Consider the following 26,303-nt stretch of genomic DNA (forward strand, 5'->3'; position numbering starts at 1 on the left):
AATCAGAGAATTTAGCATGTGCATAGGGGGAGCATGATCAATATTTAGTTGTTCAGATATGAAAGTATTCATTTTGGTCAGCCCTTTTCCTTTGATATTAAAGGGGTAGAATATCTTGTTCCACCCTTTGCCCTTGATGTCAAAGGGGGAGAGTATTTTGTTGTTGTTTGTTATGAAACTAGCTCACAAAAGGATAGAAAAGATAGTTGAATGCCTTATAATTCAGCCTCTTCGAGGGGTGAACCTCCTTTACATTACACAAATGAACAATTCTTGGATGATACAAATGAAAATACATCCTTTCTATATATAGAAATCTAAGGGGTCATAATATAATCAGAGCCGATATAACAATAATAATGTAAGGCCATAATAATAACAATAGTGGGCTTCTATGGGGCACAATAGTAACAATATGGCCCAGACTACATGGGTACAATGATATAATAAGGGGGTTGTACTAATAACAATAAGGGGTTACACTAGTAGTATAGGGGCCTAATATGCCCCTCTCCTTCAAAAAGTGTTGTCCTCAATGCTTGAGTAGTTTCTGATGCTTATGTATAAAAATTTTGTCCTCCCATGTGGAATCTTCAATAGGTAAGTTCTTCCACTTGATGAGATACTCTGAAATTGATCGATTTCCTAGATGTCAGGTTCTTGTTTCTATGACTGCTCCAGGTTCCAATATTATTTTTCCTTCCTCTTCAAGTTCTAGCAATATTATTTGAATTGGGATATTTTGCAACTTTTGAATGACTGACCACACTTCTTTGTCCTTCTTCCATTCATCCCTTGCTTCGTTTATCCAATTTGGTTGGATAATAGAAATAGCACAAAACAATGCTTCCACATCCTCATCCTTTCTTGAGAGTGCATCTGCAACAAAAAAATTCTTCCCTTTTCTGTAGATGATGTCAAAGTCATAACCCAACATATTTGTGACCCATTTTTTATGTTCTTCTAATGATAATATTTGTTCTAAAATGTATTTAAGACTATCATGATCCATTTTTACCTTGAAGTGTCTTCCCATTGGATAAGGTTGCCATTTCTTAAGTGCATGTAGTATTCACAACATTTCCTTCTCATAAATAGCTTGCTTGAGATGTAACCATAAAAATACCCAATCACATACATCAAAACATTTTTCACTGCAATGTTGATCTACATGTTTTTCATTCGATTTTGCACCAAAGTGGTGTTATCCATTAAGAGTTGGAGAACTTGTTGTTGATGCTGGATGTGATCTTTCACTACTTGAACCTTTTTCTTCTTGATATTTCCTTCTATCTTGAGAGTTTGAGGAGTGGTAATTTCCTCCAATGCTTTACAAGATATGGTTGGATTCATTTCTTGATGCCCAATGTGATCTTTCACTTCTTGAACATTTTTCTTCTTGATATGCCCTTCTATCTTGACAGTTTGACGAGTAGTAATTCAGCCAATGCATTACAAGATATGGTTGGATTCATTTCTTCTTTCTCGATGTGATCTTTCACTTCTTGAACCGTTTTCTTCTTCATATGTCCTTCTATCAAGAGAGTTTGAGTGGCAATTCTTGTCAATGCTTTACAAGATATTGTCATTTTTACTTCTTCTTTCTCTGGGGTTGGATCCTGGCGTATATCCTCTTCTCTTGATGTTTCTTGATCCTTTTATTCCTCCTCTTCATACTCTATGTAAAATAATTTCTTCTCAGCACACTTATGACCTTTAGTGCATTTTCTATCACAATTGTAACAAAGCCCTTTTTCTCTTTTTTCTTCCAATTGTTGTGGTGTAAGAATTGTAGGTTGTGGAAGGCTAGGAGAAGAAACACTTCCATAATTAGAGTCATGAGTGGTGGGATTTCTTGTTTTCGTAATTTCGATTTCAATTTTTCTTTCCAACTTGAATGCCTCCAAAATGAATCAGGTTCCCAAAAACGAACCTCATGCTGAATGTTATCCTTTAAAGTCCCTATGAAGACATCAATCCTTTGCTTCTCTGGAATATAATTTACCTTTCTATTCAATTTTTGAAATTATTCAATGTGCTCTTCCATTGAACACTTTTATTTAAGATTTATCAATTGGATAAAGGAGTTTCTCTTTCTATCCTCATAATGTGCTATCATATCCTTTATGGAAATTGACCATGTGACAAGTGGTTTATGAGAACAAAGCTCTTTATACCATAAAAATTGATTCATTTATAAATAATTAGATGTAATACATACCTTTTGTAACAATGGTACACCATGTAGATCAAAATATTTCTCTATCTGTAGTGTCCAATTTACTGGATCCTTGCCATCAAAATTCCTCATCTCGCTTTTTCTTGATTTTAGGAGCTTGATCTTGAAATGACTGTAACTTTTTATTTTAAGATCTTCCAATTTTAAAATCCTGACCTATAGTATCACTTTACATCCTCTTTCCAATGCCACTAGTCTTATCCAAATTGGATTCTCCAAGGAAGAGTTATACCAAATCTCCCACGGTGACCTCATTATAGACTAGTTTAATAGAGCGAACTTGTACGATGTGACACGTAGCATTGTTTCGACCCATGAGTCTAAAAAATGTACACAAGAAACTGCAGTCTGTCCTCTTTCTATAAATTCTTACGAAATTTCAATCTGATGCTCAGATAGAAAGTTATGACGATTCCCCCCAAGTCACTTGTTTGCAATGTAATTCGGGAGTCTGCAAAAACCCTAACTTCCTCAGACTATATCTCCGAAAAAATAGCGAGACAAGATTTGAAATTCAAAGCCAAGGTTTAGACTATTTTTTTCTCAAATGGGTTTTTTCTTAACTTCTAAAACTTCCTAGTGAAATAATTATAGTGAAAATCACATGATGACCTGTTTGGAGCAATGAAACCCTAGAATCTAGAGCTCTAATACCAAATGTTATGAAGCCAACTCACAAAAAGATAGAAAATATAGTTTAATGCCTTAGAATTTAGCCTCTTCGAGGGGGTAACCTCATTTACATTACACAAATGAACAATTCTTGGATGATACAAATGAAAATACCTCCTTTCTATATATAGGAGTCTAAGGGGTCATAATATAATCAAAGCCGACATGACAATAATAATGTAAGGGCATAATAATAACAATAGTGGGCTTCTATGGGGCACAATAGTAACAATATGGAGACTACATAGGTACAACAATATAATAAGGTGGTTGTACTAATAACAATAAGGGGTTACACTAGTAGTATAATGGCCTAACATCGCTTGTTATCTCTAACAATTTCTATAGCTTGAAGTAATCAACACCAACATGGTTGCCATCAAGTCCAAAGGGGGAGATTGTTGGCATTATTATGCATGTGTTGTACATGATGGCAACCCACTTGTAGTAGAACAACTCACTTGTGTATGGTAACTAGATGAATCTACATAACTAGATTAATCTACAGGAGAGATATTAGATGTGATAGAATGCATGGTCGTTGTGTTTACAGATGTGACAAAATGCAGGATATTTCAAAAGAATAATTTCAGATGTAATATGGAAAATTACAATGTAATAGGTCTATTTAAAGGTAACATGGCATTGGCATAGAAGAACATGAAGATGAAACTATGGTCTACTGATCATAATAAAGAAGGTAAAGTAAAAGGTTGATGTAAAGTAGTTTAAGAAGTATACACAAGTCCACTTAGTCAAAACATCGTATATAGGCTAGTCTATAGAGCAAAAAGAGTGTATATGTATACATGCATTTCCACAAGAGGAAAAGCATGTACATGTTGGAAAACAAAGGTTTTGGTTCGAGGTATTTGGTCCAAGGTATTTGGTTCGAGGTATTTGGCCCGAGGTATTGAGCATCGGTATTTGGTCCAAGGTATTGGTCCTAAGTGGTTTTGGTTTGAGGTATTGACAAAGGATCTAAGTATATAAGGAGGAGAAGATCAAAGGCTTCAGTGTGCAAGGAATGAATATCTTATGAAGTGTTAGATCAAAAGAAAATATACATGTTTTGGGTTTTCGATGCTTCTCTTGATTTGAACTTAGAATGCACTTAAGTGTTTGATGATGGATGAGATCTAATGATGGATTGAGATCATAATGACTTATCATTATGTGATCTGATAATGGATGGGCTAGATCTAATTGCTACTACATGTTTTATCCTTCATATGTGATGATCTGGTTATGTCTGAAGTCGGGAATTGCAACAAAGTTATAAGAAAGTATTTGTAGATCTATACGCTGGTTCGTTTTGGTGAAGATGCGTATACATGTTGGTTTGTCTCTTCCAAGTGGTGTATGCAAAAGAAAATCTTGATGTTCAAGGATGACTGATCTATCAGATCAATGATGTTGTTTTACGATTGTTTGCCAATGAAGTCTTCTTAGATATGAACGTAAAATTGAATGCATAGGGAGGATTGTATTTGATTTATTGATTTTATAAGTTATAATAAGTGATCTCTGTTTTTGCCTATGTAAAGCTCTATAAGTTGACAGCAAATGTTCAGTATATTGTTGGTTGGTACAGACTCGATCAAAATTTTATATTTGCAGTAGTTTTGAAGGTATATGTAGGTTTTATTAATGGAAGTAGTGTACACATGCAGTTTGGGTTCATCCAAGTAGCATATACATTCTGATGCATGGTTTTTGAGGTTACAAGTGGTTTTGAATGATGATGTAGAGTTCTGGGTTCAGATCTGCATACTGGTTACAGTGATCTATCTGTTCTAGTTGATTGGCTGAATTTGATTAAGTTTCAACGAATGGTTGATTCATTTGTGTAAGAGGTTTAGTGATTGTTTGATTCAGGTTTTCAATGATTTTTTTATGCTAGGGGTTTTAATGATTGATTGATTTAGAGACTGATGATTGGGTTTCAATTATGTCAGATATTGATGATTGATCGTTGGTGATTGATTGATTTAGTTGTGGTTCATTTAGAAAGTGATGATTGAGTTTCAGTGATTAGTTGATGTAGATGTATTTGATGGTTGTATTGTAGTTATGATTTTGAGCTTCGATGTTGTTGATGGGTCCAGTATGAAAATTGAATGAAATGTGACCTTCAGATTATGGTGTTGTGTTCTAGGAGTATCCAGTTTGAAAATTTACGAAACGTGGTCCCTGGAGGAAGAGAGAAGGTCGTAGCCTTCTGTAGGCTAGTGCCTATGTATTGCTAAACATATTGGCTAGTACAAGAGCTAGAGGATTGGAGCTCCCTTCTAGTAGTAGCTGAAAAATTAGTGAAGGTTAGAGACTTTTGTAGGTCGGCACCTATGTACTAGTAAATAGATCGGCTAGTGCAAGAGCTAGGGGGTTGTAGCTCCCTTCTAGTAGAATCTAGAGAAAGAGAGAAGGCTTTTGCCTTCTGCAGGTGGGTGCTTGCGTACTGATATGAGTGTGCACCATTACAAGATTATAAACAGGTTTTTCTTATGTTAAAAGGAGACATCAACAGGTGGTTTTTGTCTTGCATTAGGTTTCCACCTTAAATCTTGGTGTTCATGTGTGTTCCTTATGTGTGATGGTTTGTTCTATTATTAATACACATGGTTCTTCTTTATATGGTCAATGACATTCTGATGCATTGATTAAAGATCAACATATGATGAATTAATTGAATCATAAGTTTGCTGGATATACGTTGGTCTCCTTAAAGACAATTGTGTGTACATGCGAGTTACCTTCATTGAAGTAGCGTATATAAATAAGAGTATGCAAATAAAAGGTTATTGATCTAACTAATACTGATTCACCCCCCCTCTTTGTATTATTTCCAACAATGTCATCCATGACACTTTGGGGGTGCACGACCGTGTGGCACAGATTAGGTTCATATATACGAAGATTTTGGCTCTTTTTTCCAAATTGTCCATATTTATTTATATTAATTTAGTTCATATTATATTTCATTTATATTAATAAGTTCATGATAAAATGTAGACATAACCCAACTGCATGGAGGAGTTGATGAGGTCATCTAAGGGGAAATCTATCAACTAAGCCAACCTCCACCAATTCATGTTTCCATGGATTATCCTCCACCTTCACCTTATAACACTCATGTGGAGGAGAGTCAGTATGTACAACCATATGGACCAATAGTTGGGGTAAAAAAAAAATATTCCTAAGATTTCAACATTTTCTTTTTTTAAGTTACATGAATGCTAATTAGTTCCGAAATAATTATAATTTGTCGTTTCCATTGTGTAAACATGCCGATATGCAAAGTGTTCTCGATGTCACAATTATGTGGATGCATGACCTAGATGTTAGGTATAAATGTATTAAATATATGGGTCCATCGATGCAAGCCCTAATCTTTTAGCCATAAGCAAGGGAGAACCAAACCCATATTGATTAGACCACCATCCTAAATGACTTTCATTTGGACTCAAATGAGTTTATTATATTCATATATATAATTAAATTTGGTTCAAAACAAGTTATTTGCATATTTTTTATTTTGTACAAATAATGATCTAATTATTTTGAATTTGAATGTTTTATATTGGAATACTAGATTATGGACGATCACTTTGCATAGCATAATTTATATAGGAGTTATTATGGTACCTAGAGGGAATAGTTTGTATATTTGCAATCCCATTTCATAGGTAACATTCACATGTGATACATAGTTTGTATATTTTCATACATGGACAATTTATGGATGTACATGAACATTGTTTTAGTTTACGGATGCTTATTATTTCAATTGATAGATATTCATGTAATGTTTGTAATTCACATATGTTTCCATATGAACATTTCATTGATACATTCATTATTTGAGTTTACGGATTTTTATTAATATTGTTTATAGATGTTCATTAAATTTTAAAGTTTATGGATTTCTCATTTCATAGACTAAGAAAATAAATACAATCCTAAGTTATAATGCAAGTTACTTTCATACTTAAAATTAATTAAAATATATGATGGTTGAATTAAAAAAGACAAATATGATTGAAATAAATTTTAAATTCAATTTTAAAATATGTCTCGTAAACAATAGATAAGTTTTATTCAATTTTATTTCTTTTGAGGTCATCTACGAGAATTTAGTCATAACATGATATTCAAGTCATATGTATTGGAATTTAATATACCAAAAAATAATTAATAATATATGTCTCTATAATTTTATATATAATTAATTATGAACTTTCTTAAATTTACTTGGCTATCTTAAGGTTCAATTAAAAAACAAAAACAAAATTGAAATAATTCTTATTCAATTTTAAAAGATGTCTTATAAACAAAACAAAAAAAAGTTTTATTCAATTTTATTTCTTTTGATGTCATCTACAAAACCTTAGTCCTAACATGATATAAGTATGATCTTACCATGATACATAAAATGAACTAAAATATATCATATATGAATTTAATATTGAGCATGGAAAATTGGAAATAATTACAAATATGCTTCATATTGGCTTGTGGAAAATGTCTTTTAGTGCAATCAACATGTATGTTATTACAATGATTTTAAAAATAAATTATTTGAATTCTAAATACATCAATACTATAATTAAAAAAATGTATATATGGAAAATTTTGCAACTCACTCATATATCATTGCATGACCAACTCTTATAAGTATATTTCAATCAATTTCTTATCTCAATGTTCAGTTAAAAAAAATAAATAGGATTGAAATAAATTGTATTCAATTTTAAATGATGCCTTGAAAAAATAAATTAAAAAACTATTTTATTTTATCTTTTTTGATGTCATATGCAAGAGCTTAGCCATAACATGATATAAGTACAATATTACTATGATGTAAGTATATTTGATACTTAAAATGAACTAAAATATATCATGTATCACTTTAATACTGAGGTGGAAAGTACTACAAATATATTGCATATAGGTTTTCAATTAAAAAGCACAATTAGGATTGAAATAAATTCTATTCAATTTTAAAATATGCCAAATGTAAACAGAAAATGAGTTTTATTCAATACTTGTTGAAAATGAAACAAGAATATTCTAATTTAATTTTTCCTTGAATTAAATTAGGAATAAAATTGTAATTCCATATCACAAGACAATTTGTACCAATTAGCTAAGTTAAATTGAGTTATTTAACTTAGTTAATTTGAGTTTAGGGTCTAAACTTGAGTTATGTAGAGTGTATGCTACATTTTAGGATCCCTAGTTTAGTTTATTTTGATCTCTAATTAATTAATTTAGTTTAACTCAATTAAACTAAGTTAAACTATTTCCAACTCATAAAGCAACTAGTAAGATTTCAAACAGTGGGGTGGTGCTTCATGTGTTCCATGAGTTAACTAATAATTCACTCATAAATAACTCATGCATGTCAGATATGAGTGTTATCTAGTTGATAATGGATCTCAAGGGGAATGTAATATCAATTGTAGAATCATCTGAATTGTAGAGGGGGTGCATGTAGTGAGAGGAAGACCTATGAGGATTATGCAATTCCAATTGAGGAATTGTTTAAGTATTAGCCTAGGCTTGTCCAGGAAGCTATGAGACAGATAGAGATAATTCACAGTTTGCTCGCGCTTGAGAAAATCATTGTAATCTTCTCATATTTTCTGACTAATACAATATACATATCTCAAGTGTTTTTAGCTGTGAATTTCCCTAGGAAATCTTTGTGTAATGTGTTTATTGAAATATTTATATTGTATGCTTCGTGATTTGGTGATCATTTAATTATTTGCGTTAATGAGTAGAGTAAATTCAAGTCTATTGTTTTAGTAGATTACAATTAGTAGTTTGAATCTATAAGGAATTTCTACATGGTATTGGAGTAGAAATCACCCTAGAAGAGGAGAATATGAGCTTTTCTTTTGTAGGTGAAATCGAATTTGTTGTATCATTCTTCAGAGTTAGCATGATGTCATTCTACAGATTTAGACTCAAATATTCCCTTCAGGATCGTTCGAACTATATTTCTTGGAAGGATAAGATGGAGGCATTGTTTGAAGACAACATGCTTAAGGAATTCATGGAGAAATATATTCCTAGGCCTTGAGCAATTGATGCTCACAATCTAACAAAGTGGAGTAAATGTGTTGTAATGTTGAGAAGGATTGTCTTAGAAGGAGTTTGATGTCATATTGTATCAAAGCTCCATTGTATGGAGACTCCATATGCAATGTGGAAGGACTTAAAATATATGTTTCAAAACAACAGTGACCATAGGAAGTTGGTACAGAAGGAAAAGCTCAGGAAAATCAAGATGGAGATGGTCGAAAAAATACCAAAGTATTTGACCAATTTCACCCAATTTTTGGATGATATTGGAAGTGTTAGTTTTATAGTTGTTGAAGATGATATGGTTATTTTAGCACCTCTAGGCTTTCGCAAGAGTTGGCACAACTACCAGGATACAGTAAATGCGAGGGAGAAGCTACTAGAGTGGGAGCATTTTCGGTCTAACTTGGTGCAAGAAGAGATTTGATGGAACACCAGTGATGGATTCTCATCCAAGCATGATGATGAGAAGAATTGTGCCTTAGCTAGAAAGGAAAATAAAAGGAAAGGGAACTCATGCCATTCCAAACCATATTTTAGTCAGGGCAAAAAGAAGAAGGACTTATCAAATATTAAATGTTTTCACTATTATGAGTTAGGTCACTATGCCACAAATTGTCCACAAAAGAATGATGGAAAAACCGTTAGGAGCAGGGGAAAGTGAAGTCCTTTCTTCACAATTCGAGTTGGATTTCACCCTCATTTCTTACAAGGTGACATCCATGATGGGTAGTTTGTGGTATCTCGATAGTGGAGCCTTGTTAGGTCCCTATACTACTAATGTAACCCCTTATTGTTATTAGTACAACCCCTTTATTATATTGTTGTGCCCATGTAGTCCCCATATTGTTATTATTGTACCCCATAGATGCCCACTATTGTTATTATTGTGCCCTTACATTATTATTGTTATGTCGGCTCTGATTATATTATGATCCCTTAGACTCCTATATATAGAAAGGAGATCTTGTCATTTGTATCATCAAATAATTGCTTATTTGTGTAGTGTAAATGAGGTTTCCCCCTCTTAAGACGCTTATTTTGAAGGCATTTATCTATCTTTTCTATATTTTTGTGAGCTAGTTTCATAACAAGCCTCATTTAATATGAATAGCACAAAGAATTCTTAAGTGAATTGAAGGAGAAGGGCCTCGATATGCACATCGAAATGAGAGATGATGGAAAGTATAGTGTGACTGACGTCAATACTATTACTTTTAAAAGGGATTCTGGTTCTCCTATCATATTAAAATATGCCATGTATGTAGAATTTGGTTTGAGTTACTATGTTGGAGCACCATGGTTACGTTGTGATATATAGCAAAGGAAATTCTTTTCTTCATCATATAGCCTCACGACAAGTGAAGAGGATAAAAAATTGGGTGAATAACATCTACAAATTGGATGTAGGAGACTATGCTTATTTGAGAATAAAAGCAGAGAAGGTGTAGACCCAAGACCTCAGCGAATTGTGGGATAAAATATTGGGTTTCTTGTACCATGGAGCTTTGAATATCATGCAGTAGATTTCTACTGGGCTTCCCAAGGGTACACTATAGCACAAACATACATGCAAATGGTATACAATGGGGAAGCACACTAAAGCAACCTTTTGTGATAATCATAGTAGAGTGCAAGCGATCCTTGAAAGAGTTCACTCAGATGTGTGTGGACAGTTATTGACAACCTCTATATCCCCGAATAGGTATTAGGTAATATTTTTAAATTATTTCTCATGTAAGTGCTCTATTTTCTTCATGCAAAATAAATATCAAACGTTCTCTAAATTTTGCGAATTTAAAGCGCTTGTTGAGAATGACACTGGCAGGAAAGTGAAGGCTCTCAATAGTGATGACAACATATAATATGTGTCAAATGAATTCAATAAATTTTATGCATAATAATACATTCGATGAGATCTAATAGCTCCACATAACCCACAATATAATGGGGTGGATGAGAGGAAGAACCAAAGTATTGTTGGAGTTGCATGCGAAATGTTACTTGATTAAGGCCTACCATTGCACTTGTAGGCTAAAGCATGCAAGATAGTTTCATATGTGCATAACATGAGTTCTAATCAGATTCTCAGGATGAGCACACTAGAAGACACCTTTTTATGTAAGAAACTAAATTTGGCACACTTAAAGGTATTTGGTTCATCAGTTTACTATCATGTTACTGAGGATGCAAGGAAAGAGCTAGAACCAACAATTGAGTTGAACATATTTGTGGGGTACACTAATACACCTCACAACTATCGGATGTACCTTCCATATGACAGGAAGATAGTGCTTTTTATATATGTGAATTTCGACGAAGAGAAGGCCATGAGATGTTCCCTTGAGAATGAGCTTCAGTTACATGTAGATGAGGAGATTTTAGCTTGAAAGGAAGAACCTTGAGATGATGTGGAGTAGTCACATGCAAAGGAGAGAAGAGTGGAAGCACCGACTCATGTAGAAACTTCCATAGATTGAAGGAAGTGCACCAGAGAGGCTGATAGGTTAATGCATGATGCTAGAGAGAATGTGGGAGAACCAACATCATTACACAGTCAGAGGAGGTAACTAGCTCGGTATAGTGGCTGCATGGCCGTGATGAGTGGGAGTGTAGATATTGAGCCATCCTCATTTGAGGATGTAGTGTAACAACCAGTATGGGTTGATTCCATGGTTGAGGAGTATGAATCCATTATCAGAAAAGGTATTTGGAAACTGTCTTGAGACCAACAACCAAGTTAGTGGTGAGTTCCATACTTCTTTATAAAGTAAGGAAATTAGTATATGGTAGTTTATAGAAACACGTGGCCAGATTTGTGGCAATAGGGTTATCTAAGTGGGAGGGAATTGATTATGAGGAGACCTTTGGTATAGTAGCAAGGTACTCTTCAATCAAATCTATTCTTTCAGTTTTGGTGCAAATGGGATGGAAGATACATCAAATGGATGTGAAGACAACCTTCCTCAATGGAGTGATTCAGGAAGATTTATAAAGTGAGGAGCAAAAGGATTTGAGTCCTTCAAAAGATAGTCACATTTGTGAAGACTCAAGTGACCATTGTATGGATTGAAACAAGCACCCCATTCTTGGTACACCTGAATTGATAGCTATTCAATGAGGTTTTTCTTCACCAAAAGTGAAGAAGATGCAAATATTCACCATATTATGGTTGAAAGTAAATTGTTTATTATAGTATTATATGTCGATGATTTAATTCTAGCAGGTGATGAGAAGCTGGTAAAATATTTCAAAGAGGATCTTGCAAGATAATTTGAGATGAAGGACCTTGGGCTCATGCATAATTTCCTTGGTGTGGAAGCATGTGAAGGAGATGATGAACTATTTGTCTCTCAGGGCAAGTATGCCAATGAGATACTGAAGAAGTTTCGAATGGAGAGCAGCAAAATCCATGGAGACTCCTCTAGCAGAAAATTGAAGGAAGGAATATGCTACTTCAGGTGAAGTAGTGGATTTATAGGCATCTTGTGGGTTCACTTATGTATTTGATGAACACATGAACACACATATATTTTGTAGCTAACCAGCTTAGTCAAGAAATTATTAATCCAACCAAACTACATTGAAAGGAAGCTAAAATTGTGTCAATATACGTCAGAGCCACCACTCAGTTTGGTCTTTGGTACAGAGGGACAGAGGGAGTGAATATTCAAGGCTTCATAGATTCAGATTGGGCTCTGAGTCCATCCGACATGATGAACACATAAGGGGGAATCTTTGGTGTTGGGTTAATAACAATTTGTTGTTATAGCAGGAATCTATTTAATCATATTGTGAGGCCATCTAGATGAGGAAGATCCTTGCTGGGTTATTTGGTCAACAAATGGATCCTATAGTGATTTACTATGAAAATCACAGTTGTATCAAACTCTATCAGAATCCAGTTTTTCATGATTGGTCCAAGCATATTGACATCTAACATCACCATCTACGAGATTTTGTAGAGGAGAATCATGTTGCTGGAGTACATTCCTACATAGGAGAAAGATCCAGATATCTTGACTAGCACATTGTCAAAAGGAAAATTTGAGTTCCATAGAGGCGGGATTGGGGTAGAAGATAATCCGTTTCTTATTGAGACAGAGTGTTGAAAATACAAAAATAACATCCCAATTTAATTTTGTCCTTGAACTAAATTAGGAATAAGATTGTAATTCCACATCATAAGACAAATCGTATCAGTTAACTAAGTTAAATTGACTTAGTTGGTTAAGTTAATTCAAGTTGAGGGTCTAATTTGAGTCATATGAAGTGTCTCCTACATTACAGATCCCTGGTTGAGTTTATTTTTAGTTGTAATTAATTAATTTAGTTTATTAGATTTAAATTCAATTAAAGTAGTTCCAACTGATGGAGGAACTCGTAGGAGGTCAAACATTGGTGTTTTGCTTCATGTGTTCAACCAGGTAACTGATGATTCACTCATAAATAACTCGTGTATTTCATATCTGAGAGTTACTCAGTTGATATTGGAGTTCAAGGGTAGTTTACTATGTGTTTTACAATCAACCAAATTGTACATGTGGTGCATGCACTCAAAGGAAGGCTTATGAGGATTCCACAACTCTAATAGAATAATTTCCCTAATTTATAGGGGTTGATTCCCAAGGAAACAATGCAAGGAAATAGGGACTTGGGAAAGAGATAAATTGGTTAAGTATTGGCCTAAACTTGTCTAGTAAGCTGTGAGACAGATAGAGATAGTGCAGAGGGTATTTGGGCTTTAGCAAAGCATTGTAATCTTCTCATATTTTCCGACTAATGCAATATACAGAGAGTAGAGGCCTTTAGTTGTGGCTTTCCCCAGGAAATAATTTTTTAATGTGTTGATTGAATTCTTTATTTTGTATGCTTCATGATTTCATGTTCGTTTAATTTTCCTCGCTCATGAGTAGAGTATATTCAAGTCTATTGCTTTAGTAAATTACAATTAGCTGTTTGAATTTGGAAGGAATTTCTAGAATATTATTTCTTTTGAGATTAACTGCAAGTGCTTTGTCATAGCATGATATAAGTCAATCCTATATGATAACATTTCTATAATTTTTTATATTGTTATCAACTTTCCTAAATTTACTTAGTTATCCAAGTGTTTCAATCAATTCCTTCTTATTTGAATAAGTTTTATTCAATTTAAAAAACTCAAATATGATCGAAAAAAGTTTTATTCAATTTTAAAAGATGTCATGTTGTAAACTATAAATAATTTTTATCTCGTTTTATTTATTTTGATTATATCTACGAGAGCTTAGTCACAATATGTTATATGTGAGTGTGTGAGAGTGAATGTGTGTGTTCTATTTTTTTTCACCTTTCACAATCCAATATGAATAATGTGTATAACTATTTCCATGCTTTATAACATACACAAAATTTAATGTCGTTCATAACATTGATCAAGTATAATTTCCATTTTAAGTAAAATAATATCATATGAACTTGGTTAAATTATTAATATATTAAATTTTAGATATTTCTTGATTCTAAATATATCAGATTCACATAAGGATCATATCCTTAAAAGTAGAACCTCCTTGAATTTTGGATAATTTTATTTTTACAAATGCTTGATCGAGCTTGATAGCTTGATCAAGATTGATAGATTGATTGATTTCAATAGATAAATCAATCCCTTTAGCTCGATTGAGTTCGTAGTTAACAATGTAAATGGCTCGAATGAGGCTTTCTGAAACCCTTAATCGATCTATTTGAATTTATAATTTAAGCACTCGTTTGAGGTTCTCATGTCCTAAAAACAACAATTTTAGCACTCCTTCTACAAATTTCTTTGCAACACCATTTTGTACCCAAGCAAACTTAGGGAAAAAAATTTCCTTAACTCTTGGAGTTGATGATGTTGGATTCATCATGAAATCCTTTATCCAATGGAATATTAGTTTGATTTTTTTTGAATTCATATGACATTAATTATTTCTTTTAGACATCATGTTTGAAATTGTTTGGACAGTTTCGAAGAGGCTCAATAAAAAATCAATAACATAAAATATACATAGCAAAAAATATTTCAAAAACTACCATTATCTTCATTTACGAGTAAACTCCAACATGATACTTTTGGTAAATAGTTGAAAAAAAAAGTTATGTGCAGAGATGTCTGCAAAATTAAATTGAAATGTTACATATCTATGGAGAAATAGCTAGTCCTTCCTTTCATATTATCAAGCAAACTGAAGAGATAGAACCTACAACGGATCCATTGTAATTCCCTCTTTGCTCTCAATCTCCTCACTCTTCCTCATTCAAAATACAAATCTACATAGCCGCAATATAATTTGCTCATATTTAGCGAGGGGTTGCCTTCTAGGGAAAAAACTATAAATTAAACATAGCTTCTACTGTCAGATATCTGCCTAATGAATGGCTATTTATCTTCGGGAGTGCTGCCATTATACAAGGAGATTTTACATCTATTTTTATACAAGGAAATTTTACATCTAGTTTTATCTTCGGGAGTGCTGCCCCCCTAGACCCCCCTGTAACATAAATATTACGGGTGGTATTGCCACCACATTATGAACTAGGGTCCAATGAGGTGATACCTCTTAATAAAGAAGATAATTAGGCTCCACAACAAACAATCTACCACTTGGAGACTGATTATAGCAACTCCACCACTGCTTCATTTGTTGGACAATGACTCCACTTTGGACCTGACTATTTCTCATCTTCTTCATCATAGTTGAAGACAATTTAAACTAAGTAGAATCTCAGTTTCTCCCTGGTTACAACTTTTGTTAACATGTCTATAGGATTCTAGCTAGTATGCATCTTTTTAGCATCAACTATCCATCCTCCAATGTTTACCATATGAAATGGTACTTGAGCTGTATATGTTTAGTCTTGGAATGAAATGCAGAGTTATTTGAAAGATGTATGAAATTTTGGTTGTCACTGTATAACCTACCCAACTTCTACCTCTTACCTAATTCATCCAAAAACCTTTACAACCAAATAATTTCTTTACTAGCTTGTGTAGTAGCAACATACTCTGCTTTTGTTGTTGAGATTGTAACAACACTTTGTAGTTTCAAAACTCAACTAACACTTGTTCCGCCTACAATAAACACATACCCTGTTGTGCTCCTCCTGTTATCTCTATCACCCACCATATCTGCATCAACATATCCCTATAGAACAATGTTTCAACCACCAAAGCATAATGCTTGATTTGTGGTACCTCTCAAATACAAGAGAATCCACTTCACCACCATCTAATGTTCTTTCCCTGGATTTTTCGTGTACCTGCTTACAACTCCCACTGCATGTGCAATATCAAGCCTTGTGTAGACCATTGCATACATTAAGCTTCCAACTGCTAATGCATATGGAACTTTAGACATATCATCAATTTCTTCTTGAGTCTTGGGAGACACCTCCTTACTTAGTTTGAAATGGCTAGCCAAAGGTATACTAACTGGTTTTGCATTCTGCATATTAAACTTGTTAAACACCTTTTCTATGTACTCACTTTGAGACAATGTTAATTTGCGATTCTTCCTGTCTCTAGTTATTCTCATACCAAGGATTTGTTTTCGAGCACCCAAATCCTTCATTGCAAATGAGTTCAGCAATATTCTATTGAGCACATTTATTTCTTGCATGTTAGGACCTACAACAAGCATGTCATCTACATATAATAACAATATAATATAATTGCCATCATTTTGTCTTTTGAGATACACAATGATCAGAGTGACATCTAGTATAACCTTGTTCAGACATAAACCTATCAAATTTTAGATACCACTGCCTTGGAGCCTGTTTTAAGACATACAAGCTCTTCTTCAACTTGCTCACTAGCTTCTCCTCCGCTTTTACCTCATATCCTTGTGGGTGTTGCATATATATCTCTTCCTCCAAATCCCCATGGTGAAAGGTTGTCTTTACATCTAACTACTCAAGATGAAAATCGTCAATTGCTCAAGATGTTGTTCTATACGCTTTTTCTGTGCAAACCCTTTCACCATAAGTCTAACTTTATACCATTTTATACCTCCATATTCTTCCTTCAACTTGTAAACCCATTTATTCTGCAATGTTGTTTTACCAGTAGGCAACCTGACTAAGTCTCAACTCTAGCTATGTGCTAATGAGTCCATCTCTTCTTTCATGGCTTGCTCCCACTTCTTCCTGGTTTCTACCTGCACTGATTCTTCATATCATTCTAGTTCAGAAAAATCTGTCAACAATACATAATATAATTAAGGAGAGTATCATTCATGGGGTCTACTTTTCCTAGTAGATCTTCTAACACCACTTCTAGGTGTTTGAGGTGCTTGTTGCTGTTGTGGTTTTTGTTCTGGTTGTTGATCATTATGAATTCCAGGCACTATCGCTTTTTCTGTGATCTCTTCAAGCACTGTGTATTCTCCATTTTATTTTTCATGTTTCTTTTCCTGCAGTTGATCCTTATACAAAACATTTTCATTAAATATGACATCTCTTCTCCTAATGATTTTGTGTTTTTGATAATCATAAAAGTGATAACCAAAGTAATTAACACCACATCCAATCAAGGTACATTTATTTGATTTTGCCTCAAGCTTTGTTTTGTTTTCTTTATTAATGTGGACAAAGGCTTCACAACCATTTTTTTTTTAAATGAGTAGTTTACCTTTTTACCTACCCATGCCTCCTCTGGAATACTGCCATCCAAGGAACTTGAAGGTTCTTTTTTTATTAGATAAACAATAGTATCTACATCATCTGCCCAAAATTTTAAAGGCAATCCTACATGAAATCTCATGCACCTTGCACGCCCCACGATTGTCCTATTCGTTCTTTCTGACACACCATTTTCTTGTGGTGTTCCTAGAACTGTCTTCTCTCTGCAAATTCCATTTTCTGAACATTACCTATCAAAATTTTTGCTGCAATATCCACCTCTATTGTTTGATCTAAGACAGTTCAACCTTTTTCCTGTCTCATTTTCAACCAAATATTTCCATTTCTTGAAAGTATCAAATACATCATATTTATTTTGAATACAATAAATCCAGGCCTTTCTGGTGACATAATCAATAAAAGTAACATAATAATGAGAGCCACAAAGAGATGATACATGAGCAAGTACCTATACATCTGTATGCACAAGGTTTATATTTTTTCTCTTCTTTTCTTTCCCAACTCTGAGGAATTTGACTCTCTTCTGTTTTCCATAAACACAATTCTCACAGAATTTTAAATAAACATGCTTCAAACCTAGTAGAAAATTTTTTAAGTGAAGAATTTGCATCCCCTTCTCACTCATGTGCTCGAGCCTATGATTCCATAATGACATATCTTCTCCTGTAGAGGTTAAAGAATTAACAGAATTATAAATATCATTGCATAAATACAATGTACTAACATTTTCTCCTTTTTCTATTACCAGGGATCCTTTAGTGACTTTCCAGGTTTTATCTGTAAAAGTAGTCACACAACCTTCACCTCCCAACTGCCCCATTGAAATAATATTTTTCTTCAAATCTAGAACATGCCTTATCTCCTTCAATAGTAATTGATTTCCATTCTATTGTTTTATGAAAATTGTACCCATTCTACTGATTTTACAGGCTTTATCATCACCCAATTAAACCTGTCCAAAATCTCTTTGAACATAATCATGAAAGTGTTTCCTATCAGTTGTGGCATGGAATGAGGCCCATAAATCTACCACCTAGGCATCAATAATATTTTCTAAAGAAAGAATCAAAGCATATTGCAACACATCACGTGTTACATTCGCTTCATGATTATTTTCTTACTGCGTGTCTCCTTCTTTTCCCTTTTGAGACTTGCAGTCTTTCTTCAGGTGTCCTTTATTCCCACATTTCCAACACACTCTCCCTGATCTAGACTTGGATCTACATTTTCTTGACTTACTGCGATATCTAGGGATCTTTCCTCTTTCCATTTTTCTACCACTAGTCTCTGCAGTCAAAGCTTTACCTGATGTCTCACCAGATTTTTTCTGTCGCATTTCCTCGCTAAGGATTGCACCGACAACATCATCAAAATTTGAAGTACTAGATCCAGAGAGATAGAGTTACTAATGGCCATAACTAAACCATTCAAACTTTCTGGCAATGAGCACAGAAATAACAGAGCCCTAACTTCATCATCAAAAGTTACCCCTACAGAACTTAACTAACTGGTAACTATATTAAATTCATTTAAATGATCAGTAACAGATCCACCTTCTGACATCTTAATATTAAATAAACGCTTGATAATAAATACCTTATTTGAAGTGGAGGGCTTTCTATATGGTTTGGCCAATGTCAACATTAAACCCTCTATTGTCATTTCCTTTGAAATATTAAATGCTATCGATGTTGCTAGGCACAATCGTATTGTTCCAAGTGCCTTTATATTCAGAATATCCCATTCTCTCTCTATCATACTCATCAGCTTCTTTTCCTTTCCACTCAATGGTTGGTATAGATATCTTTGATACAAATAACCTTCCATCTGCATCTTCCACAACTCGTAGTTTTGGCCTTCAAATGTTTCGACCCTAAACCTACCATCTTCCGCCATTACTCCCACTCGAACCAGGAACCCTTCTCTCCTGCACGTTTATCGTCCAAATAGACCTTTGGCTCTGATACTAGTTGTTAGAAAATTATATATTACAAAGAAAGAGAACACATAAAATATTGTAGAAATATAAACACATAAAACAAATAAAGTAAGAGAGACATAGATATACATGTTCACCCAGTTTGGGCTATGCCCATAGAGAAACAGCCAGTCCTTCCTTTTATCTTATCGAGCAAACTAAAGAGATACAACCTACATTAGTTCCATTGTACTTCCCTCTTCTCTCTCTATCTCTTCTCTCTTCCAAATTCAGAATACAGATCTACATAGATGTAAAACAATTCCCTCATATATATCAAGGGGTTGCCTTCTAGGAAAAAAAACATAAACTAAACATAACTTCTACCATAATATCTTTTCCTAATGAATGCCTCAGATTGACTACAAAATTACAACATTTTACAACACACTTCTACATCTATTTTTAGCTTTGGCAGCGTTGCCCCCCTAGACCCCCCTACAGTGTAAATATTATGGGTGATGTTGCTGCCACATTATGAACTAGGGTCCAACGTGGTGATACCTTTTAATAAAGAATATAATTAGGCTCCACACCAAATGAAACATATCATTAGGACAACAACATAATTCTCCAGAAATTTTTCATTTACTCGGAATCAAAATCCACAATTCTTATATGAATTTTCAGGGGGGCCAATTTAATAAACGAGTAAAATTTTGAAATTTCATTAGCACATTTGGCCCAAAATTATAACCCACCTTCTTGCATTGACCCTCCAAATGCAAGAGACCTATCATGAAGTAGAAATTATGCTTAATAAAATAGGAATTATAAGAACGAAAAGGGAAGAGAAAAGTTGGATTATTTATTTCGATTGAGCTTCAAAGAAAAATCCAAGGGTGGCAGAATGGGGAGGGGTATTGTATAGACCTAGAGTAACTAAATTAAAAAATAATGCACGGGAATGAGATTAAATGGAAAAAAACAAGAATAAATGCATCCCTTGTTGCAAGGCTTAATATTTCCTACCTTAGCACAAGTACGCAACATTAAGATCTTAGGTGACTCATTCATCATTATACAACACCGATACCAATGAACCTCACCTAGGGATAACCTTCTGGAGAATATTTTGAATAGAATAAATAATATTATGGATAACATTCGAAACAAACAATAACTTTGTATTCTTAGTAAACATAATGCATAAGATGATAATTGTGAAAATCATGCATGCCACCAACTCAAGAATGAGAATGAAAATGTCACCAACTCAAGATATATACTTGACAGGGGTGTCGAAGTAATTGGAAAGTTCTAAAATGCTAAATCTTGAAAATTGTAAGCAAATTTCCAAAACAAAATTCCAAATTTTAGCAAAATCATGGTGGAATCTCTATCATTTCCCAGACAAAAACTTAGTCTCATTAGCATATTACATATAATTCATGGGAAGGGATTTTATTTAGAAACTATGAGTGTTGGAGGTTTTTCCCTATTGGCAGTGTTAATGAGGATGATACCTTGCATGATAACTCAGGATTATCCATATCTAATCTCACTATTACATTTAGAAGTACTTTCCCATCCATCGATTATTTCCAGAACCTTCAAAGGCGAGAGGTGTACGATGACAAAGACAATAGAAAGCTTCCAAATATTTTTTGGGAGTATTCTTTTATAAGAATTTGAATTTATATTTGATACCAAAGTTAGAGATTTTCTCATAGCCCTTGAGATATTATTTGTATTTTATAGTGGCCACTATCTTGTTTCATTTCAAAAATATGGAGAAATGTTGCCACTTACTGACAACGTGGGTTGCCCATCATAATAAAAAGGTTCATTGAATATATTTGTTATAATTTTCATAATAATTAATTGATAGTAGAAGTGATTGATATGTGTTATAATTTTCACAATAAGATAGTCGAAGAAATGAAAAACCTTGTAGGCCTATACATTGCATCTCTAACAACATGAGAATATGAAGAAGAAAGAGAACTCTTTTGACCACAACTAGAAGACAATTGTTATTTTGATTTTCCAATTTCAAAGGCATGATTGATGATAAGAATGAGAGGATGTTGAATTTTTTTGAATTGAAAGAGTACATAGAATTGTTTAGAATTCCTTATCCAAGTGATAAAAAATTAAAATCAATGTTCAAATTTGGAAGTCCAAGAAATAGGGACATGTTCAAAATGATTAAAAATAATAAAAAGTAAGAGAGCAAGTCTTAATGAGAATTTATTCCAAATATATTGGAGAACTTTGAAAATATATTTCCATACATGTCTCTTTATGACGTAGCATTAACTTCATTGACTTTTATGGCCCCGATCAAATAGTTTTTCAATAATAGGATTTAGAAATGAAATTAGTGGATATATCTTCTAAAATTTATCAAATAATAAAATGAAGTGGCATCTCTCTTACTTTCCCATCTATCTATTTAGCCAAAAGAAGTTCCTCACTGTGCATCACAAAAACAAGGGTTCAATTTTGTGATTTACAAGGTGAGATTGGGGTCACATTTGAGGACCATCACGATTTTGACATATTTTGTTCAAAGGTTTGTACATTACAAATGAAGAGGACATTTTGGTTTTTTTTTGTGGTTTTGAGCGATATCCTATGTCCAACAATATTAGTAGCATTATTACAGGAAAAATCTTTGGAAATATTATAATTGATGCTCCAAATTTTGTTTATGAGTTGAAAATAATGGCCTTCAAACATATGCACATCTCAACATTCACATACACTAAAAGGACTTATGACATTACATCAAGAAACACTGAGGGAACTATTTGTATATGGTCAAATAAATTATACCATGACGTGCTAAATAAAATAAAATCCATTGTTTTTCCAATCTCATAAGATGATGAGGATGCATGAGGAGACGAGGAGACTGGACAATAGTTCATCACTTGACCTAAATTAGCTTCTTGCAATTTCAACATTTATCACTATGTAATGAAGAGTTAACGATTTTTTATTAATTTATTATGAAGTGTGTTTATTTTTAATATATCTTTAACATTTTAATTTATCTATTATTAATAGTTAATAAGTGAATATTAAACACTTGTAGTCGATGACACCCTTTTTCAATGGAAAATAGTAGAAGAAATCTTAGACTATTGAGTTCAGAAAAAATATTTGTTCCCATTCTAAGGCCCATCCTAAGTTTGAAATAATGGTCTTCATTTAAATAGAGAATGCCGCTACCCCCTGCTCTTCCCCATTTTGATGATCTCGAGATGATCCCATGGTACATATTTATCAATAGACTAAACAATGATGTTCCTTGCTCTTTGATATTTTTCATCACTGAGGAACATATTGTAAATTGCTATAATCTATGCATCAATTTGTTCAAGATGAAAATTAGAGTCTTGAAAAATTTTATGGTTCCTACTAAGACAAATAACTGAGTAAACTAAAGGAGGTATATTTATTTATTTTGTGTTCAAGGCCTCATCCCACAATGACCACTAGGCAACAATGATATTGTCTCTCAGCTATCTAATACGAACATGCAGTCAATGATATACAAGGTTCCATATGTGAGCAGAAAATAGGAAATGGATAAACAAATGAATAATATAATCCTCCTCTTGTTTACATATTACACAACATGATAGATGCTAGAAATATCTCCTTTTTAGGTTTTCACCAGTGAGTACCTTGTTTTGAAGTAAACACCACATAAATAATTGAGACTTTGCAGGCAAGGAAATCTTCCATAAAGGTCACCACCACCATATATGTATGTGTGTATGTATCCATTTTGGAGAATAACTTCCCTGAGCTCAATAGTAACCTAATATTAGAAACAAATAAAGCATTGATAATTGGTTCCACCTTCGATGCCAATGATATGGAAAATTAATATCTTGCACTGATAACCATTCGTGACCCCAAATTGATGAATTCTCATGATAACGTATATGATTCAGTGATAGAAGACCCTAATCATCTAGAAAAGAAATTAGTTTCTATAGGAGGATGCTTGAATTACCGCTTCCAGACCACAAATCGAGCCCAATATGAACCCTTGAACCATCAACAACCTGCCACACTAATCTATAACTGATAAAGCCAATCATGTACCCATCAACTGCACAATTTGTTTTAATGGATAAAATAGTCACTTACCATAATCACTCGAATTACATCTACCATATCATTATAAATAAATTTTCCCTTTGAGCATATAAATATCGTATGACTTGGAGTATTCAATATTCTTGTGGTTAAGCATTTTAAAAGTTAATATGTTCCTAATTAGAAATTTATTTTCAAGGGTTCCTACCTAGGAAATCAGTGCAATTTCCATTGTTTATATTCTTATTGTGGCTCACATGAGATATTTTGTTGTTTTATAAACATGCATTACCATTAAATATTCTTTTGGTTATTAATTGAATTTTGTTTAAAACAAGTTTTGACCTTATTGTTAATTATACAATATCTTGCATTTTCACTTAACCTCTGAATTCTCTAGATGGATGCCTTACTCACCTCTTTCTTCAACAAATTCAACTGACTTTTTTTACTTAGAATCCTCCTTGGTGGAATACATGTGGGTTCTAAGCATTTCATAACACATTTCTTTGAGTTATGTGATTGATCCGGATTTCTCCACATCCCTATGGTGCATGTGATGCCCATGTGCTCATCAGTATTGGGTTTGAATCGATGGTAGGGATATTATTTCCAAAATATAATTGTGATGATTAATTTCTCCAATACTAACCTAGGTTTGAGTTTTATTTTTTCCACTCTAGTGGTTGTTTCATGCCTGATACGCATCATCGTGAGCTCTTCTTTTATACTAGTAGTTGTGAACTTTGCTCCTAGTCTTGTAGCAGGCGTGCCTTCTTTTATACTCTGATTATTCTCCAACAAATTTATGTGGTAAGGCTTAATGACCTATTGTTGTCACCTTGTCTCTTGAAAAAAAGCTATGTGCACTGGAATTTCACTTGTCTCCATCTATTTCTTTCACTATATTAGTTTGTGGTCATGTATACGTCTTCATTTCAAGTTATTACTGCCTATGTTATCTTTCAGTATTTATAGTGTGAGGGTTGTCTGCAGGGACAAGATTTTTTTCCTGTTGATTTTTCTGAAGTTTCATGCTTAGAATCGTGTCTCTGTACTACATTATCAATTGGATACTAGTGTTCATTCCTCGTGACTTCCATGAGTTCTGATATAAGTTATTTTTTCATTCCAGGGTTTGATTAGTTGTACGGTGGAATTGTTCTTTACATGAACAAAAATTACTAGGTAAGTATTAGAGGGTTTTGTAGTCATTGCTTTTTCAACAAAAGGTATGAGACCATCACTACCTTGACCCTAAATTTCTTCCTAATTTTGTCCTAGGATTTATAATCCCTCATAGAATGTGGTTGATCTTTTTATTTTCTTCCCCTATTTCTATGTAGTTTATATTTCTCCATTACAAAATTGTATGTTTGATTTCTCTCTCGATGTTGACAACACTATGGAATTCTCGTAGGAATTTAGCACTCGTTTCCTCCAAGTTACAATTACGAATTTGTCATTTGCTAGGGGTTCTTATTTCCCAAGCTAAGTTCTGATATTTACTCTCATAAATTCTAGGATTCACTCTCGGTTGAATTTAAATGTCACATGTATAACCTCTTTGTCTTGGTTTCAATTCCAAAAAGACAAGAACTAAAATAAACATTCATGGCTAACCTCTATTCCCCCAAAGCCTACAGTTTGGTTTCAACACATTACCCATTTTCTCTTCTTACTCGTTTTGGAACAATGGTTGAACAAGCCTTCAATGTCTATATCGAAGTGCTGAGTCTCAATATTGTTTTTAGTAATATTTTATTTATTTAAAATTATTGGCATGTTGGCAAATGTCCCATTTGGTGACCTTCAATAGGAATTTTGAATATGTACAAACTCTATGGTTAAATTCAAATGATCATTATGGGTTGTACTGTCATTAAAATACTTAATGGAGTGGAAACCCTTTGAGGGTTATTTATTTCACTTATATTTGTGAATTTTTCTTTCTAATCTCAAGATAGCATTATGATATGTCCATGGCGTATTCATTTTATTGTTTTTATGTTTCATAAAAAAAATTAAGGTATTATCCCCACTAAGTTTACCATTAGCATAATTATTTATTTTATATACCTATTGCACTATCACTCCTTGTTTTGTTTTTGTGGTAAAAAAGGGTTTTATTTAAACTTTTTCTTCTTTCCTGAAGTTGAAAAACATTATTTTAAGTATACTTGATTATAGCGTAGGCTCAAATCTTTTCTTTTTTTCTTTAGTGTGTGTGGTTCATGTCTCGACATCAGTCTACTACTTTTATGATATAATTTTAATCATGCACCTACTAAGCACTTAGTAAAACACAATCTACTATGGTACCTTGGTCCAACGTCTCGTGACTATTTAGTTTGCCATTTTAAGAGGGAGAATATCCCATACTCTGTTTTTTTTTTTAATTTCTTAGTATCATTGTGTATTATAGTGTTTCTCGTTGATTTTCTAATAATAGTTTTTTTAAGTTTTCAGGATCAAGTGATGACCAAGTAGCACAAGCCACTTCCTCTAGTCATCACCTCTAGTTTCCAATTTTGTGTAAGTGTTTCTAATTTTTTTTTGTACATAATATGCATAGGATTTAGTCATTTCCTTCAACTT

Source organism: Pinus tabuliformis, chromosome 3_1 (genome assembly GCF_031772625.1).
Source record: "Pinus tabuliformis cultivar Carrire ecotype Pingquan chromosome 3_1, CPIR1, whole genome shotgun sequence".
NCBI classification, from domain to species: domain Eukaryota; kingdom Viridiplantae; phylum Streptophyta; class Pinopsida; order Pinales; family Pinaceae; genus Pinus; species Pinus tabuliformis.